Below are 7,688 nucleotides of genomic sequence, written 5' to 3'. Positions count from 1 at the left end.
GGTTTCTCATAGCACAGATTTTGATATGCAATCAAGTTATCTTTCAGAGGATTCTTTTTACAATGGCAAATACATATGTCTGAATTATTCGGCAATTTAAACTCGCCGCGTGAAGCTTTCATGAAATGGCGGCAGATAAATGAACATCAACGAATCAGACATATCTGAACATCAACGAATCAGACAATCAATCTGTTCCTATTACATATAAATAACTGACTGAATTCAATTTGAGAAAAGCATTAATCAGCATTAAATAATTGTTCTCAGCGTTTTCAATCTGAAATAAAACTATAACTCTTGCCAATAAAATCATATAAATATATTACCGCTAATGGCGGCGTTGCAGCTCGTTCGCAGGGAAGGCAAGATGGAATGCGGAAGATCAAGATTAGTAATATTCTTAGAGAAAATATGAGATAAACTTGAGTAACATTATTCTCTATTTTTCTCCAATAATTTACAATAGGTAGTTTACGTAATAGTAATAATTCCAGATTTATCGTAGGCGTCAGATTAAAGTGCGTCTTGCTAACATCGTGGCTACTCGAACAAGAAGAAAGAATTCAACAAAAAATCAGTGATAGGAATAATTGTTCTTATAATTAAAAGATATCGTTGTTTTCAGTCTGTTTGTGAAGATACTGTTCCATCGTCTCTGCACATATTAAAAAAATTATAAATATGTTTTTATCAACTATAAAATAGGGGAGTAAATGCAATATTGCTCCTCAGTTTGATAAAAAATAATTTAGTGACAAAATTGTTTCTAACAGTCCACAACAGCGACGGCAGGCACTGCTTTTAGTCATAATTATTCACTCTTCCGGTGTCTTATAGTCTCATTATATTTAGACTCATAAGAGTTTCGATGTTGTTATTAATATACATATTATATCGATCTATACATACAACAATAAGTATTTTTGTAATAGTCAAGTGTACTTCGGTAGTTAAAGATGCCTCGGAAATAGCGGCCTAGACTTCCCAGATTACTTCTCCCCCCATTTGGGTTCGCTGGATACGGAAAACTGGGAATAAAACCGTCCAAGGGGCTTCAGGACACCCATAACTATCTACTGTCTGAGTCTAGTAGAGAATTTTGAGGTATTAACAAACATTTGTTCTCAATAAGCTCATATTACAATTATATGGCTATTTGTTAATTGCATCCACGCCCGTATTTTATAGTTGATATAAACATTTTTTATTATTTTTTTAAAATATAGGATATTGTGAGATACAAGTGTTTTTTCAGAGAAACCGTTTGGTTTTGCTAGTGCATAGAAGGTGTAACAGTATCTTCACAAGTCACAGTAAGCAGACTAAAAACAATGGTATATTAAAATTATAAGAACAATTATTATTATCACTGATTTTTTGTTGATTCCTTCTTGTTGTTCGAATAGCCATGATGCTACCAAGACACTAATCTGCTGCATGGGACGAAGTCTGGAATTATTACTATTATGTAAAAGACATATTGTAAATTGTTGTTGTTGTTGTGGTCTTCAGTCCCGAGACTGGTTTGATGCAGCTCTCCATGCTACTCTATCCTGTGCAAGCTTCTTCATCTCCCAGTACCTACTGCAACCTACATCCTTCTGAATCTGCTTAGTGTAGTCATCTCTTGGTCTCCCTCTACGATTTTTACCCTCCACGCTGCCCTCAAATACTAAATTTGTGATCCCTTGATGCCTCAGAACATGTCCTACCAATCGATCCCTTCTTCTGGTCAAGTTGTGCCACAAACTTCTCTTCTCCCCAATCCGATTTAACACGTCCTCATTTGTTATGTGATCTACCCATCTAATCTTCAACATTCTTCTGTAGCACCACATTTCGAAAGCTTCTATTCTCTTCTTGTCCAAACTATTTATCGTCCATGTTTCACTTCCATACATGGCTACACTCCATACAAATACTTTCAGAAATGATTTCCTGACACTTAAATCTATACTCGATGTTAACAAATTTCTCTTCTTCAGAAACGCTTTCCTTGCCATTGCCAGTCTACATTTTATATCCTCTCTACTTCGAGCATCATCAGTTATTTTGCTCCCCAAATAGCAGAACTCATTTACTACTTTAAGTGTCTCATTTTCTAATCTAATTCTCTCAGCAACACCCAACTTAATTCGACTACATTCCATTATCCTCGTTTTGCTTTTGTTGATGATCATCTTATATCCTCCTTTCAAGACACTATCCATTCCGTTCAACTGCTCTTCCAAGTTCCTTGCTGTCTCTGACAGAATTACGATGTCATATTCTTGTTGAAGTCTGAGGGTATTTCGCCTGTCTCATGCATCTTGCTCACCAGATGGTAGAGTTTTGTCGGGACTGGCTCTCCCAAGGTCGTCAGTAGCTCCAATGGAATGTTGTTTACTCCGGGGGCCTTGTTTCGACTCAGGTCTTTCAGTGCTCTGTCAAACTCTTCACGCAGTATCGTATCTCCCATTTCATCTTCATCTACATCCTCTTCCATTTCCATAATATTGTCCTGAAGTACATCGCCCTTGTATAGACCCTCTATATACTCCTTCCACATTTCTGCTTTCCCTTCTTTGCTTAGAACTGGGTTTCTATCTGAGCTCTTGATGTTCATACAAGTGGTTCTCTTATCTCCAAAGGTCTCTTTAATTTTCCTGCAGGCAGTATCTATCTTACCCCTAGTGAGATAAGCCTCTACATCCTTACATTTGTCCTCTAGCCATCCCTGCTTAGCCATTTTGCACTTCCTGTCGATCTCATTTTTGAGACGTCTGTATTCCTTTTTGCCTGCTTCATTTACTGCATTTTTATATTTTCTCCTTTCATCAATTAAATTCAATATTTCTTCTGTTACCCAGGGATTTCTACTAGCCGTCGTCTTTTTACCTACTTGATCCTTTGCTGCCTTCACTACTTCATCCCTCAAAGCTACCCATTCTTCTTCTACTGTATTTCTTTCCCCCATTCCTGTCAATTGCTCCCTTTTGCTCTCCCTGAAACTCTGTACAACCTCTGGTTCTTTTAGTTTATCCAGGTCCCATCTCCTTAAATTCCCACCTTTTTGCAGTTTTTTCAGTTTTAATCTACAGATCATAACCAATAGATTGTGGTCAGAGTCCACATCTGCCCCTGGAAATGTCTTACCAATATATAATCTATCTGAAACCTGTCAGTATCTCCAGGCTTCTTCCATGTATACAGGCTTCTTTTATTATTCTTGAACCAAGTGTTAGCTATGATTAAGTTGTGCTCTGTGCAAAATTCTACCAGGCGGCTTCCTCTTTCATTTCGTACCCCCAATCCATATTCACCTACTACGTTTCCTTCTCTCCCTTTTCCTACTACCGAATTGCAGTCACCCATGACTATTAAATTTTCGCCACCCTTCACTATCTGAATGATTTCTTTTATTTCATCATACATTTCTTCAATTTCTTCGTCATCTGCAGAGCTAGTTGGCATATAAACTTGTACTACTGTAGTAGGTGTTGGCTTCGTATCTATCTTGGCCACAATAATGCGATCACTATGCTGTTTGTAGTAGCTTACCCGCATTCCTATTTTCCTATTCATTATTAAACCTACTACTGCATTACCCCTATTTGATTTTGTGTTTATAACCCTGTAGTCACCTGACCAGAAGTCTTGTTCCTCCTGCCACCGAACTTCACTAATTCCCATTATATCTAACTTTACCCTATCCTTTTTAAATTTTCTAACCTACCTGCCCGATTAAGGGATCTGACATTCCACGCTCCGATCCGTAGAACACCAGTTTTCTTTCTCCTGATAACGACATCCTCTTGAGCAGTCCCCGCCCGGAGATCCGAGTGGGGGACTATTTTACCTCCGGAATATTTTACCCAAGAGGACGCCATCATCATTTAATCATACAGTAAAGCTGCATGCCCTCGGGAAAAATTACGGCCGTAGTTTCCACTTGCGTTCAGCCGTTCGCAGTACCAGCACAGCAAGGCCGTTTTGGTTATTGTTACAAGGACAGATAAGTCAATATCTGTATCGCTGAGGCACGCAAGCCTCCCCACCAACGGCAAGGTCCATGGTTCATCGGGGGAGGTATTGTAAATTGTTGGAGAAAAATAGAGAATAATGTTATTCAAGTTTATCACATATTTTCTGTAAGAATATTACTAATCCTGATCGTCTGCTTTCCATCTTTGCTAAATTTACGCATTAACAACACGGTTTAAAAGACAGTACACTGTGTATGAAATTTACCTAACATATTGAAGTTTTCTTTAGACTTGGGTAGAGCTGTCTATCTGTCACTAATCTGGAGAAAATTGATCTGACGTAGCACACTCATTTACGATCGCTTCACACCAGCTATAAATCCAGACTGAAATATCCTCGAAATTCCTCATATTTCATAACTGGTTTTAGATATCGAAATGAGATTTTGGCAAATGATAACACACTAAGAAAACTTCATTATCTACTGTGTTATTCCACAATCTATAGAATTTTTCGGTGAAAGAATGTGATTTTTAAGGGCCACCAATAGCTGGTGAAACGAGAAATGCTGTGAGTTTTGGAACAGCATCAGTGAAGACATTTCACGTTATTTTTCTTTAGAGGATGAGGTTTTTCATAAGCTGCTGACCGTACTTTTCCACAATTCCTCACTTAATAAACTTAATACACCACTGCTTTAGAATTCTCTCTCAATTGTTTCTCACAACATGTTTGCGAGGTGAGACTGTGTAAACTCCAATGTTTTTTGGCAAAAGAAGCAAATTTTAACATTACAATCAGAGAAACGTGTAGGTTCTACTCAAAATTAGCGACTCACGAAGCTTCACTGAATGGTATTTGTTACAAACGGTTAACAAGCCAGGCGAAAATAAATCTTTGCATTTTCGGTGGAAGTCTTTTTAGATACCAACCAAAGCAGAGGTTACATGTCTCTTAGTGCACTTCCCCTCCAACGCACTGCGTTTCCCTTACAGCGGCTGCCCGTAACACCCACCACTGTCGCTCTCCCCATGCATGTCCTGCCGACTGTGCACCTAGGAGGACGATATTCTGCACAGACTCCATTTTGAGTACTGTTCGTAATTACTTACTTGTGTGTGGGCAGTGATGTATATTTTGTGTGGACTTTGTCTGTTACGTTATTCTGTGTCCTGCCCACTGTAAACGACCTGTCTTGACGATTATAGCTTCCATTCAACAAAATTGTTAGTTATGGTCGTTACACCTTAAACTACTCCATTTTAATGGCACCTAGAGTCTAGGGCGCAGAGGTTTGACGGTTATTATGAACAACTGTTCTACATGTGAAGAAGAGTTAACGAGGTAAACGTGTAGAAGAAATGAATTAGGCATTTGAAACTATTAATGTAAGACAGATGGGCTGAACCGTATCATTAATTGTTTGAAGCGTTGAAGGTAATGGTTCTTTTGGAAAGGTCACACCGATTTTCCTTTCCCATCCTTGTCTATTCCAAGCTTGTACTACTGTCTAAGCAAACTCGTCGTCTTTCCTTCTTCAGTTCGCAGAAATAAATGGAAAATCTTAACCAAAATCAGGAATTTATGGTTTCGCATGTGTCAGCATACAACTAAGTCCCAACTGATCATTATAATCTATTTTCACAGCACTTCTCCCGAGTAGGTACTTCAAAATAAGAAACAGAAGAAAGGAACAGAGGAAAAATAACAAGAGAGAAAATACTATTGCGAGTTAGATAATTATGACTGGTTACAAGACGATATTCAGAAACTGATAAGGAACGATTAATGTATAAGTCTACACCTATCTGCACAAAACTGCAGACAGACAAATGCTATTTAACACATCGCTGGCTGTTAGAGATGAGCATAGTAAGAAGCCTCGAGCTCTGAAATAGTCTCCAGATTCGTGCTTACAACGCAGGAAGTTTTAAAATTAAACTCGCTGCGATAAACGAGTCCCTTAACAAAAGGGATTTGTTCCATATTATCATGATGTAAGAGTGTTAACCAGCAAAATAATTAGTATAAGTTTAGCTGAAAAGCATCTAATATTGCCGAAAGGTAACAAGACCCAGTTGGTAGACGAAGATCTTGCTTGGTTTTACGACTACATTGTGGTGCAGTTCCATTACACAGACAACAATCTGCGAGACCGTAAAAGAACACAATTCATAGCACTTAAATTAGGCTGTGGAGACACACCGGGTTTCTTCTTCTCCTTTCGACGGTGATCTTCGTTAAGATAAACACAAACACAGCAATACATTTAAATCACTGATAACAATCAAGTTATGAAGACAGTTACACGATATAAACCCTGAGATAGTTTTTCTTTGAAATTTCACAAGTAAAGAACATAATCGTGACCTTCTTCTTATAAAAGGTATACAATTTTTTGGACTAGCATGAGTGAACGAGATTTTTCTGCAGAAACAAGCGTACACCAATAGATCATCGTTTATATAGATGAAACGTTATGCAAACACAAAGTATAGAATTGTTTCGTGGTGTAAAAATAAGAAAAGAAGGGCTACGCAGTTAGAGAGTAGGGATTGAGGCAGTAAAAAAATATATATAAAAAGGCCAGAAGTGTGTAACTGTCTTATTACCTTTACAACCCGAGAGAATCGATTAAAAACGTACACACGTGCTGTGTTCCCCTGAATTTTTTCCCTAAGAGTAAGATTCTGAACTGCGAAATGCGAAAGCTTAACCGGGCAGCGTTCGATTGGTATTTTTGCTCGAACGTTCTTAATTTCCTACTAGAGAAAACGTCACTTTTGAAGGATTTGGAGGGACCTGGAAACTGAATGCTAACGAATACGTAACAGGTTCCTTTTCATACCAGCCAGATCACCGGACTAACCAGCGCATCAGAATACTTTTAATTAGTAACTCAGCTCGTGCAACGTACGAGGATCAAAAAAGTAACGGAAGTTTTGCAATTTGCGTGTTCCATCAGTCCGTTTTGCCCGATTTATCGCTGTTTTGTTGTTAGAAATGTTTGAATTGTATCTGTAGTGTTAACCATATCACATATCAAGTCCACTGACAAAAAGTCTGCAAGTATTTGTGTAGTATCGGCGATAATTTATTTTGTATAAAGATGGATCAGAGAATTAGAAGTATATTTTTCTATAAGAACAGAATCAACAGCAGAAAAGTCTTAGGAATGTTAAATATTCCTTTTGCTGAGTCTGCTGTGAATGAAAAAAGGTTTCCTAATGGTATACGCTATTCGAAAAAGGATGTGAAGATGTTGAAGATGGCGACGGCCCTGGACGATGGGGCACATCATCAATCAATGAAATCGTGGAAAAGTGGAGGACGAGTTTATGAACGGTCTCTGGGTGAAGTTGACATGGCTGGTGCCTCGACGTTTTTCGGAGTTATTAATATGCGCCATAGAAATCGGAAACTATTGTATTTCGAACAAAAACAGCGGTGATTTCAAGTTGCTTGTCTCTATTGAGGTCGAAGTTCAGTGCGACAGTGAAGTTATTTGGTCTTGTATAACAGGTTTAGGTGAAACCAAGTTAATTGTTGGATGCTTTTAACGGCCACCCGATTCCGTTGTGACAGTTTTAAAGTATTTCTTACAGGTTTAATGCCATTGGCCTGAAGCAATACGAAACAAATCATGTCTTTTACATCACGATGATGCACCTGCTCACACTTCGTTGGCCGCCGGAGTGGCCGAGCGGTTCTAGGCGCTA

Source organism: Schistocerca gregaria, chromosome 8 (genome assembly GCF_023897955.1).
Source record: "Schistocerca gregaria isolate iqSchGreg1 chromosome 8, iqSchGreg1.2, whole genome shotgun sequence".
NCBI lineage: Eukaryota > Metazoa > Arthropoda > Insecta > Orthoptera > Acrididae > Schistocerca > Schistocerca gregaria.
This window is presented reverse-complemented; position numbering follows the sequence as displayed.